This window comes from Somniosus microcephalus, unplaced genomic scaffold (assembly GCF_052327205.1).
Source record: "Somniosus microcephalus isolate GS21.2 unplaced genomic scaffold, FLI_Smic_1.0 unresolved_chr8, whole genome shotgun sequence".
Taxonomy (NCBI): domain Eukaryota; kingdom Metazoa; phylum Chordata; class Chondrichthyes; order Squaliformes; family Somniosidae; genus Somniosus; species Somniosus microcephalus.
The window spans coordinates 27,969,664-27,983,203 of NW_028225186.1; positions in this window are offsets into that span (position 1 = coordinate 27,969,664).

Below are 13,540 nucleotides of genomic sequence, written 5' to 3' on the forward strand. Positions count from 1 at the left end.
TCAGAGACTGCACAAAGGCCATTTGACGACCCCAACTCGGTTCCCCAAGCGGGATTGGAGCACCCCAAGCCCCGGTAAGGCGGCCGAATACATTCCCATCCAGAATTCCGTCCCCAATGTGAATGACAAGTATTCAGTTAATCAGTTGCCTCCTTGGTTAATCATTTGTCGCTCTGACCTCGACAACTCAATAAACAGTGTTTCAGAAACTGCACAAAGGCCATTTGACGACCACAACTCGGTTCCCCAAGCGGGAATGGAGCACCCCAAGCCCCGGTAAGGTGGCCGAATACATTCCCATCCAGAATTCCGTCCCCAATGTGAATGACAAGTATTCAGTCAATCAGTTTCCTCCTTGGTTATTCATTTGTCGCTCTGACCTCGACAACACATTAACCAATGTTTCAGAAACTGCACAAAGGCCATTTGACGACCACAACTCGGTTCCCCAAGCTGGAATGGAGCACCCCAAGCCCCGGTAAGGCGGCCGAATGCATTCCCATACGGAATTCCGTCCCCAATGTGAATGACAAGTATTCAGTTAATCAGTTGCCTCCTTGGTTCATCATTTGTCGCTCTGACTTCGACAACTCATTAACCAGTGTTTCAGAAACTGCACAAAGTCCATTTGACGACCCCAACTCGGTTCCCCAAGCGGGAATGGAGCACCCCAAGGCTCGGTAAGGCGGCCGAATACATTCTCATCCAGAATTCCGTCCCCAATGTGAATGACAAATATTCAGTTAATCAGTTGCCTGCTTGGTTAATCATTTGTCGCTCTGACCTCGACAACTCATAAACCAATGTTTCAGAAACTGCACAAAGGCCATTTGACGACCCCAACTCGGTTCCCCAAGCGGGAATGAAGCACCCCAAGCCCCGGTAAGGCGGCCGTAAACATTCCCATCCAGAATTCCGTCCCCAATGTGAATGACAAATATTCAGTTAATCAGTTGCCTCCTTGGTTAAGCATTTGTCGCTCTGACCTCGACAACTCATTAACCAGTGTTTCAGAAACTGCACACAGGCCATTTGACCACCCCAACTCGGTTCCCCACGCGGGAATGGAGCAAGCCAAGCCCTGGTAAAGCGGCCGAATACATTCCCATCCAGAATTCCGTCCCCAATGTGAATGACAAGTATTCAGTTCATCAGTTGCCTCCTTGGTTAATCATTTGTCGCTCTGACCTCGATACTCATTAGCCAGTGTTTCAGAAACTGCACAAAGGCCGTTTGACCACCCCAACTCGGTTCCCCAAGCGGGAATGGAGCACCCCAAGCCCCGGTAAGGCGGCCGAATACATTCCCATCCAGAATTCCGTCCCCAATGTGAATGACAAGTTTTCAGTTATTCAGTTGCATGCTTGGTTAATCATTTGTCGCTCTGACGTCGACAACTCAATAACCAATGTTTCAGAAACTGCACAAAGGCCATTTGACGACCACAACTCGGTTCCCCAAGCGGGAATGGAGCACCCCAAGCCCCGGTAAGGCGGCCGAATACACTCCCATCCAGAATTCCGTCCCCAATGTGAATGACAAGTACTCAGTTAATCAGTTGCCTCCTTGGTTGTTCATTTGTCGCTCTGACCTCGACAACTCATTAACCAGTGTTTCAGAAACTGCACAAAGGCCATTTGACGACCCCAGCTCGGTTCCCCAAGCGGGATTGGAGCACCCCAAGCCCCGGTAAGGCGGCCGAATACATTCTCATCCAGAATTCCGTCCCCAATGTGAATGACAAGTATTCAGTTAATCAGTTGCCTCCTTGGTTAATCATTTGTTGCTCTGACCTCGACAACTCATTAACCAGTGTTTCAGAGACTGCACAAAGGCCATTTGACCACCCCAACTCGGTTCCCCAAGCGGGAATGGAGCACCCCAAGCCCCGGTAAGGCGGCCGAATACATTCCCATCCAGAATTCCGACCCAATGTGAATGACAAGTATTCAGTTAATCAGTTGCCTGCTTGGTTATTCATTTGCCGCTCTGACCTCGACAACTCATTAACCAGTGTTTCAGAAACTGCACAAAGGCCATTTGACGACCACAACTCGGTTCCCCAAGCGGGAATGGAGCACCCCAAGCCCAGGTAAGGCGGCCGAATACATTCCCATCCAGAATTCCGTCCCCAATGTGAATGACAAGTATTCAGTAAATCAGTTGCCTCCTTGGTTAATCATTTGTCGCTCTGACCTCGACAACTCAGTAACCAATGTTTCAGAAACTGCACAAAGGCCATTTGACCACCCCAACTCGGTACCTCAAGCGGGAATGGAGCACCCCAAGCCCCGGTAAGGCGACCGAATACATTCCTATCCAGAATTCCGTCCCCAATGTGAATGACAAGTATTCAGTGAATCAGTTGTCTCCTTGGTTAATCATTTGTCGCTCTGACCTCGACAACTCATGAACCAATGTTTCAGAAACTGCACAAAGGCCATTTGACCACCCCAACTCGGTTCCCCAAGCTGGAATGGAGCACCCCAAGCCCCGGTAAGGTGGCCGAATACATTCCCATCCAGAATTCCGTCCCCAATGTGAATGACAAGTATTCAGTTAATCAGTTGCCTCCTTGGTTAATTATTTGTCGCTCTGACATCGACAACTCAGTAACCAGTGTTTCAGAAACTGCACAAAGGCCATTTGACGACCCCAACTCGGTTCCCCAAGCGGGAATGGAGCACCCCAAGCCCCGGTAAGGCGGCCGAATACATTCCCATCCAGAATTCCGACCCAATGTGAATGACAAATATTCAGTTCATCAGTTGCCTGCTTGGTTAATCATTTGTCGCTCTGACCTCGACAACTCATTAACCAGTGTTTCAGAAACTGCACAAAGGCCTTTTGACGACCCCAACTCGGTTCCCCAAGCGGGAATGAAGCAACCCAAGCCCCGGTAAGGTGGCCGTAAACATTCCCATCCAGAATTACGTCCCCAATGTGAATGACAAGTATTCAGTTAATCAGTTGCCTCCTTGGTTATTCATTTGTCGCTCTGACCTCGACAACTCATTAACCAGTGTTTCAGAAACTGCACAAAGGCCATTTGACCACCCCAACTCGGTTCCCCAAGCGGGAATGGAGCACCCCAAGCTCCGGTAAGGTGGCCGAATACATTCCCATCCAGAATTCCGTCCCCAATGTGAATGACAAGTTTTCAGTTATTCAGTTGCCTGCTTGGTGAATCAATTGTCGCTCGGACCTCGACAACTCATTAACCAATGTTTCAGAAACTGCACAAAGGCCATTTTACGACCCCAACTCGGTTCCCCAAGCGGGAATGGATCACCCCATGCCCCGGTAAGGCGGCCGAATACATTCCCATCCAGAAATCCGTCCCCAATGTGAATGACAAATATTCAGTTAATCAGTTGCCTGCTTGGTTAATCATTTGTCGCTCTGACCTCGACAACTCATTAACCAGTGTTTCAGAAACTGCACAAAGGCCATTTGACGACCCCAACTCGGTTCCCCAAGCGGGAATGAAGCACCCCAAGCCCCGGTAAGGCGGCCGTAAACATTCCCATCCAGAATTCCGTCCCCAATGTGAATGACAAGTACTCAGTTAATCAATTGCCTCCTTGGTTAATCATTTGTCGCTCTGACCTCGACAACTCATTAACCAGTGTTTCAGAAACTGCACAAAGGCCATTTGACAACCCCAACTCGGTTCCCAAAGCGGGAATGGAGCACCCCAAGCCCCGGTAAGGCGGCCGAATACATTCCCATCCAGAATTCCGTCCCCAATGTGAATGACAAGTTTTCAGTTGATCAGTTGCCTGCTTGGTTAATCATTTGTCGCTCTGACCTCGACAGCTCATTAACCAGATTTTCAGAAACTGCACAAAGGCCATTTGACGACCACAACTCGGTTCTCCTAGCGGGAATGGAGCACCACAAACCCCCGGTAAGGCGGCCGAATACATTCCCATCCAGAAATCCGTCCCCAATGTGAATGACAAGTATTCAGTTTATCAGTTGCCTGCTTGGTTATTCATTTGCCGCTCTGACCTCGACAACCCATTAACCAGTGTTTCAGAAACTGCACAAAGGCCATTTGACGACCACAACTCGGTTCCCCAAGCGGGAATGGAGCACCCCAGCCCAGGTAAGGCGGCCGAATACATTCCCATCCAGAATTCCGTCCCCAATGTGAATGACAAGTATTCAGTTAATCAGTTGCCTCCTTGGTTAATCATTTGTCGCTCTGACCTCGACAACTCAGTAACCAGTGTTTCAGAAACTGCACAAAGGCCATTTGACCACCCCAACTCGGTTCCCCAAGCGGGAATGGAGCACAACAAGCCCCGGTAAGGTGGCCGAATACATTACCATCCAGAATTCCGTCCCCAATGTGAATGACAAGTATTCAGTTATCAGTTGCCTGCTTGGTTAATCATTTGTCGCTCTGACTTCGACAAATCATTTACCAGTGTTTCAGAAACTGCACAAAGGCCATTTGACCACCCCACCTCTGTTCCCCAAGCGGGAATGGAGCACCCCAAGCCCCGGTAAGGTGGCCGAATACATTCCCATCCAGAATTCCGTCCCCAATGTGAATGACTAGTTTTCAGTTAATCAGTTGCCTGCTTGGTTAAACCTTTGTCGCTCTGACCTCGACAACTCTTTAACCAGTGTTTCAGAAACTGCACAAAGGCCATTTGACGACCACAACTCGGTTCCCCAAGCGGAAATGGAGCACCCCAAGCCCCGGTAAGGCGGCCGAATACATTCCCATCCAGAATTCCGTCCCCAATGTGAATGACAAGTATTCTGTTAATCAGATGCCTCCTTGGTTAATCATTTGTCGCTCTGACTTCGACAACTCATTAACCAGTGTTTCGGAAACTGCACAAAGGCCATTTGACCACCCCAACTCGATTCCCCAAGCGGGAATGGAGCACCCCAAGCCCCGGTAAGGTGGCCGAATACATTCCCATCCTGAATTCCATCCCCAATGTGAATGACAAGTATTCAGTTCATCAGTTGCCTCCTTGGTTAATCATTTGTCGCTCTGACCTCGACAACTCATTAACCAGTGCTTCAGAAACTGCACAAAGGCCATTTGACCACCCCAACTCGGTTCCCCAAGCGGGAATGGAGCACCCCAAGCCCCGGTAAGGCGGCCGAATACATTCCCATCCAGAATTCCGTCCCCAATGTGAATGACAAGTTTTCATTTAATCAGTTGCCTGCTTGATTCATCATTTGTCGCTCTGACCTCGACAACTCAGTAACCAGTGTTTCAGAAGCTGCACAAAGGCCATTTGACGACCCCAACTCGGTTCTCCAAGCGGGAATGGATCACCCCAAGCCCCGGTAAGGCGGCCGAATACATTCCCATCCAGAATTCCGTCCACAATGTGAATGACAACTATTCAGTTAATCAGTTGCCTCCTTGGTTAGTCATTTGTCGCTCTGATCTCGACAACTCATTAACCAGTTTTTCAGAAACTGTACAAAGGCCATTTGACGACCACAACTCGGTTCCCCAAGCGGGAATGGAGCACCCCAAGCCCCGGTAAGGCGGCCGAATACATTCCTATCCAGAATTCCGTCCCCAATGTGAATGACAAGTATTCAGTGAATCAGTTGCCTCCTTTGTTAATCATTTGCCGCTCTGACCTCGACAACTCAATAAGCACTGTTTCAGAAACTGCACAAAGGCCATTTGACCACCCCAACTCGGTTCCCCAAGCGGGAATGGAGCAGCCCAAGCCCCGGTAAGGCGGCCGAATACATTCCCATCCAGAATTCCGTCCCCTATGTGAATGACAAATATTCAGTTAATCAGCTGCCTGCTTGGATAATCATTTGTCGCTCTGACCTCGACAACTCATGAACCAATGTTTCAGAAACTGCACAAAGGCCATTTGACCACCCCAACTCGATTCCCCAAGCGGGAATGGAGCACCCCAAGCCCCGGTAAGGCGGCCGAATACATTCCCATCCTGAATTCCGTCCCCAATGTGAATGACAAGTATTCAGTTCATCAGTTGCCTCCTTGGTTAATCATTTGTCGCTCTGACCTCGACAACTCATTAACCAGTGCTTCAGAAACTGCACAAAGGCCATTTGACCACCCCAACTCGGTTCCCCAAGCGGGAATGGAGCACCCCAAGCCCCGGTAAGGCGGCCGAATACATTCCCATCCAGAATTCCGTCCCCAATGTGAATGACAAGTTTTCATTTAATCAGTTGCCTGCTTGATTCATCATTTGTCGCTCTGACCTCGACAACTCAGTAACCAGTGTTTCAGAAGCTGCACAAAGGCCATTTGACGACCCCAACTCGGTTCCCCAAGCGGGAATGGATCACCCCAAGCCCCGGTAAGGCGGCCGAATACATTCCCATCCAGAATTCCGTCCCCAATGTGAATGACAACTATTCAGTTAATCAGTTGCCTCCTTGGTTAGTCATTTGTCGCTCTGATCTCGACAACTCATTAACCAGTTTTTCAGAAACTGTACAAAGGCCATTTGACGACCACAACTCGGTTCCCCAAGCGGGAATGGAGCACCCCAAGCCCCGGTAAGGCGGCCGAATACATTCCTATCCAGAATTCCGTCCCCAATGTGAATGACAAGTATTCAGTGAATCAGTTGCCTCCTTGGTTAATCATTTGCCGCTCTGACCTCGACAACTCAATAACCACTGTTTCAGAAACTGCACAAAGGCCATTTGACCACCCCAACTCGGTTCCCCAAGCGGGAATGGAGCACCCCAAGCCCCGGTAAGGCGGCCGAATACATTCCCATCCAGAATTCCGTCCCCTATGTGAATGACAAATATTCAGTTAATCAGCTGCCTGCTTGGATAATCATTTGTCGCTCTGACCTCGACAACTCATGAACCAATGTTTCAGAAACTGCACAAAGGCCATTTGACCACCCCAACTCGGTTCCCCAAGCTGGAATGGAGCACCCCAAGCCCCGGTAAGGCGGCCGAATACATTCCCACCCAGAATTCCGTCCCCAATGTGAATGACAAGTATTCAGTTAATCAGTTGCCTGCTTGGTTATTCATTTGCCGCTCTGACCTCGACAACTCATTAACCAGTATTTCAGAAACTGCACAAAGGCCATTTGACGACCACAAGTCGGTTCCCCAAGCGGGAATGGAGCACCACAAGCCCAGGTAAGGCGGCCGAATACATTCCCATCCAGAATTCCGTCCCCAATGTGAATGACAAGTATTCAGTTAATCAGTTGCCTCCTTGGTTAATCATTTGTCGCTCTGACCTCGACAACTCAGTAACCAGTGTTTCAGAAACTGCACAAAGGCCATTTGACCACCCCAACTCGGTTCCCCAAGCGGGAATGGAGCACCCCAAGCCCCGGTAAGGTGGCCGAATACATTACCATCCAGAATTCCGTCCCCAATGTGAATGACAAGTATTCAGTTATCAGGTGCCTGCTTGGTAAATCATTTGTCGCTCTGACCTCGACAATTCATTTACCACTGTTTCAGAAACCGCACAAAGGCCATTTGACCACCCCACCTCTGTTCCCCAAGTGGGAATGGAGCACCCCAAGCCCCGGTAAGGTGGCCGAATACAGTCCCATCCAGAATTCCGTCCCCAATGTGAATGACTAGTTTTCAGTTAATCAGTTGCCTGCTTGGTTAAACCTTTGTCGCTCTGACCTCGACAACTCTTTAACCAGTGTTTCAGAAACTGCACAAAGGCCATTTGACGACCACAACTCGGTTCCCCAAGCGGAAATGGAGCACCCCAAGCCCCGCTAAGGCGGCCGAATACATTCCATCCAGAATTCCGTCCCCAATGTGAATGACAAGTATTCAGTTAATCAGATGCCTCCTTGGTTAATCATTTGTCGCTCTGACTTCGACAACTCATTAACCAGTGTTTCGGAAACTCCACAAAAGCCATTTGACCACCCCAACTCGGTTCCCCAAGCGGGAATGGAGCACCCCAAGCCCCGGTAAGGCGGCCGAATACATTCCCATCCTGAATTCCGTCCCCAATGTGAATGACAAGTATTCAGTTCATCAGTTGCCTCCTTGATTAATCATTTGTCGCTCTGACCTCGACAACTCATTAACCAGTGCTTCAGAAACTGCACAAAGGCCATTTGACCACCCCAACTCGGTTCCCCAAGCGGGAATGGAGCACCCCAAGCCCCGGTAAGGCGGCCGAATACATTCCCATCCAGTATTCCGTCCCCAATGTGAATGACAAGTTTTCATTTAATCAGTTGCCTGCTTGATTCATCATTTGTCGCTCTGACCTCGACAACTCAGCAACCAGTGTTTCAGAAGCTGCACAAAGGCCATTTGACGACCCCAACTCGGTTCCCCAAGCGGGAATGGATCACCCCAAACCCCGGTAAGGCGGCCGAATACATTCCCATCCAGAATTCCGTCCCCAATGTGAATGACAAGTATTCAGTTAATCAGTTGCCTCCTTGGTTAGTCATTTGTCGCTCTGACCTCGACAACTCATTAACCAGTTTTTCAGAAACTGTACAAAGGCCATTTGACGACCACAACTCGGTTCCCCAAGCGGGAATGGAGCACCCCAAGCCCCGGTAAGGCGGCCGAATACATTCCTATCCAGAATTCCGTCCCCAATGTGAATGACAAGTATTCAGTGAATCAGTTGCCTCCTTGGTTAATCATTTGTCGCTCTGACCTCGAAACTCAATAACCAGTGTTTCAGAAACTGCACAAAGGCCATTTGACCACCCCAACTCGGTTCCCCAAGCGGGAATGGAGCACCCCAAGCCCCGGTAAGGCGGCCGAATACATTCCCATCCAGAATTCCGTCCCCTATGTGAATGACAAATATTCAGTTTATCAGCTGCCTGCTTGGATAATCATTTGTCGCTCTGACCTCGACAACTCATGAACCAATGTTTCAGAAACTGCACAAAGGCCATTTTACCACCCCAACTCGGTTCCCCAAGCTGGAATGGAGCACCCCAAGCCCCGGAAAGGCGGCCGAATACATTCCCATCCAGAATTCCATCCCCAATGTGAATGACAAGTATTCAGTTAATCAGTTGCCTCCTTGGTTAATTATTTGTCGCTCTGACCTCGACAACTCATTACCAGTGTTTCAGAAAATGCACAAAGGCCATTTGACCACCCCAACTCGGTTCCCCAAGCGGGAATGGAGCACTCCAAGCCCCGGTAAGGCGGCCGAATACATCCCCATCCAGAATTCCGTCCCCAATGTGAATGACAAGTATTCATTTAATCCGTTGCCTGCTTGGTTAATCATTTGTCGCTCTGACCTCGACAACTCATTAACCACTGTTTCAGAAACTGCACAAAGGCCATTTGACGACCCCAACTCGGTTCCCCAAGCGGGAATGGAGCACCCCAAGCCCCGGTATGGCGGCCGAATACATTCCCATCCAGAATTCCGACCCAATGTGAATGACAAATATTCAGTTAATCAGTTGCCTGCTTGGTTAATCATTTGTCGCTCTGACCTCGACAACTCATTAACCAGTGTTTCAGAAACTGCACAAAGGCCTTTTGACGACCCCAACTCGGTTCCCCAAGCGGGAATGAAGCACCCCAAGCCCCGGTCAGGTGGCCGTAAACATTCCCATCCAGAATTCCGTCCCCAATGTGAATGACAAGTATTCAGTTAATCAGTTGCCTCCTTGGTTAATCATTTGTCGCTCTGACCTCGACAACTCATTAACCAGTGTTTCAGAAACTGCACAAAGGTCTTTGACCACCCCAACTCGGTTCCCCATGCGGGAATGGAGCACCCCAAGCCCCGGTAAGGCGGCCGAATACATTCCCATCCAGAATTCCGTCCCCAATGTGAATGACAAGTTTTCAGTTAATCAGTTGCCTGCTTGGTGAATCATTTGTCGCTCTGACCTCGACAACTCATTAAACAGTTTTTCAGAAACTGCACAAAGGCCATTTGACGACCACAACTCGGTTCCCCAAGCGGGAATGGAGCACCCCAAACCCCCGGTAAGGCGGCCGAAATCATTCCCATCCAGAAATCCGTCCCCAATGTGAATGACAAGGATTCAGTTTCTCAGTTGCCTGCTTGGTTAATCATTTGCCGCTCTGACATCGACAACTCATTAACCAGTGTTTCAGAAACTGCACAAAGGCCATTTGACGACCATAACTCGGTTCCCCAAGCGGGAATGGAGCACCCCAAGCCCCGGTAAGGCGGCCGAAAACATTCCCATCCAGAATTCCGTCCCCAATGCGAATGACAAATATTCATTTAATCAGTTGCCTCCTTGGTTAATCATTTGTCGCTCTGACCTCGACAACTCATTAACCAGTGTTTCAGAAACTGCACAAAGGCCATTTGACCACCCCAACTCGGTTCCCCAAGCGGGAATGGAGCACCCCAAGCCCCGGTAAGGCGGCCGAATACATTCCCATCCAGAATTCCGTCCCAATGTGAATGACAAGTATTCAGTTAATCAGTTGCCTGCTTGTTTAATCATTTGTCGCTCTGACCTCGACAACTCAATAACCAGTGTTTCAGAAACTGCACAAAGGCCATTTGACGACCACAACTCGGTTCCCCAAGCGGGAATGGAGCACCCCAAGCTCCGGTCAGACGGCCGAATACATTCCCATCCAGAATTCCGTCCCCAATGTGAATGACAAGTATTCAGTTAATCAGTTGCCTCCTTGTTTAATCATTTGACGCTGTGACTTCGACAACTCATTAACCAGTGTTTCAGAAACTGCACACAGGCCATTTGACCACCCCAACTCGGTTCCCCACGCGGGAATGGAGCACCCTAAGCCCCGGTAAGGTGGCCGAATACATTCCCATCCAGAATTCCGTCCCCATTGTGAATGACAAGTGTTCAGTTAATCAGTTGCCTCCTTGGTTAATCATTTGTCGCTCTGACCTCGACAACTCATTAACCAGTGTTTCAGAACCTGCACAAAGGCCATTTGACCACCCCAACTCGGTTCCCCAAGCGGGAATGGAGCACCCCAAGCCCCAGTAAGGCGGCCGAATACAGTCCCATCCAGAATTCCGTCCCCAATGTGAATGACAAGTAATCAGTTAATCAGTTGCCTGCTTGGTTAATCATTTGTCGCTCTGACCTCGACAACTCATTAACCACTGTTTCAGAAACTGCACAAAGGCCATTTGACGACCACAACTCGGTTCCCCAAGCGGGAATGGAGCACCCCAAGCCCCGGTAAGGCGGCCGAATACATTCCCATCCAGAATTCCGTCCCCAATGTGAATGACAAGTATTCAGTTAATCAGTTGCCTCCTTGGTTAATCATTTGTCGCTCTGACTTCGACAACTCATTAACCAGTGTTTCGGAAACTGCACAAAGGCCATTTGACCACCCCAACTCGGTTCCCCAAGCGGGAATGGAGCACCCCAAGCCCCGGTAAGGCGGCCGAATACATTCCCATCCAGAATTCCGTCCCCAATGTGAATGACAAGTATTCAGTTAATCAGTTGCCTGCTTGTTTAATCATTTGTCGCTCTGACCTCGACAACTCAATAACCAGTGTTTCAGAAACTGCACAAAGGCCATTTGACGACCACAACTCGGTTCCCCAAGCGGGAATGGAGCACCCCAAGCCCCGGTAAGGTGGCCGAATACATTCCCATCCAGAATTCCGTCCCCAATGTGAATGACAAGTATTCAGTTAATCAGTTTCCTCCTTGGTTATTCATTTGTCGCTCTGACCTCGACAACTCATTAACCAGTGTTTCAGAAACTGCACAAAGGCCATTTGACGACCACAACTCGGTTCCCCAAGCGGGAATGGAGCACCCCAAGCTCCGGTCAGACGGCCGAATACATTCCCATCCAGAATTCCGTCCCCAATGTGAATGACAAGTATTCAGTTAATCAGTTGCCTCCTTGTTTAATCATTTGACGCTGTGACTTCGACAACTCATTAACCAGTGTTTCAGAAACTGCACACAGGCCATTTGACCACCCCAACTCGGTTCCCCACGCGGGAATGGAGCACCCTAAGCCCCGGTAAGGCGGCCGAATACATTCCCATCCAGAATTCCGTCCCCATTGTGAATGACAAGTGTTCAGTTAATCAGTTGCCTCCTTGGTTAATCATTTGTCGCTCTGACCTCGACAACTCATTAACCAGTGTTTCAGAACCTGCACAAAGGCCATTTGACCACCCCAACTCGGTTCCCCAAGCGGGAATGGAGCACCCCAAGCCCCAGTAAGGCGGCCGAATACAGTCCCATCCAGAATTCCGTCCCCAATGTGAATGACAAGTCATCAGTTAATCAGTTGCCTGCTTGGTTAATCATTTGTCGCTCTGACCTCGACAACTCATTAACCACTGTTTCAGAAACTGCACAAAGGCCATTTGACGACCACAACTCGGTTCCCCAAGCGGGAATGGAGCACCCCAAGCCCCGGTAAGGCAGCCGAATACATTCCCATCCAGAATTCCATCCCCAATGTGAATGACAAGTATTCAGTTATTCAGTTGCCTGCTTGGTTAATCATTTGTCGCTCTGACCTCGACAACTCAATAACCAGTGTTTCAGAAACTGCACAAAGGCCATTTGACGACCACAACTCGGTTCCCCAAGCGGGAATGGAGCACCCCAAGCCCCGGTAAGGTGCCGAATACATTCCCATCCAGAATTCCGTCCCCAATGTGAATGACAAGTATTCAGTTAATCAGTTTCCTCCTTGGTTATTCATTTGTCGCTCTGACCTCGACAACTCATTAACCAGTGTTTCAGAAACTGCACAAAGGCCAATTGACGACCACAACTCGGTTCCCCAAGCGGGAATGGAGCACCCCAAGCCCCCGGTAAGGCGGCCGAATACATTCCCATTCGGAATTCCGTCCCCAATGTGAAAGACAAGTGTTCAGTTAATCAGTTGCCTGCTTTGTTAATCATTTGTCGCTCTGACCTCGACAACTCATTAACCAATGTTTCAGAAACTGCACAAAGGCCATTTGACGACCCCAACTCGGTTCCCCAAGCGGGAATGAAGCACCCCAAGCCCCGGTAAGGCGGCCGTAAACATTCCCATTCAGAATTCCGTCCCCAATGTGAATGACAAGTATTCAGTTCATCAGTTGCCTGCTTGGTTTATCATTTGTCGCTCTGACCTTGACAACTCATTAACCAATGTTTCAGAAACTGCACAAAGGCCATTTGACGACCCCAACTCGGTTCCCCAAGCGGGAATGAAGCACCCCAAGCCCCGGTAAGGCGGCCGTAAACATTCCCATCCAGAATTCCATCCCCAATGTGAATGACAAGGATTCAGTTAATCCGTTGACTGCTTGGTTAATCATTTGTCGCTCTGACCTCGACAACTCATTAACCACTGTTTCAGAAACTGCACAAAGACCATTTGACGACCCCAACTCGGTTCCCCAAGCGGGAATGGAGCACCCCAAGCCCCGGTAAGGCGGCCGAATACATTCCCATCCAGAATTCCGACCCAATGTGAATGACAAATATTCAGTTAATCAGTTGCCTGCTTGGTTAATCATTTGTCGCTCTGACCTCGACCACTCATTAACCAGTGTTTCAGAAACTGCACAAAG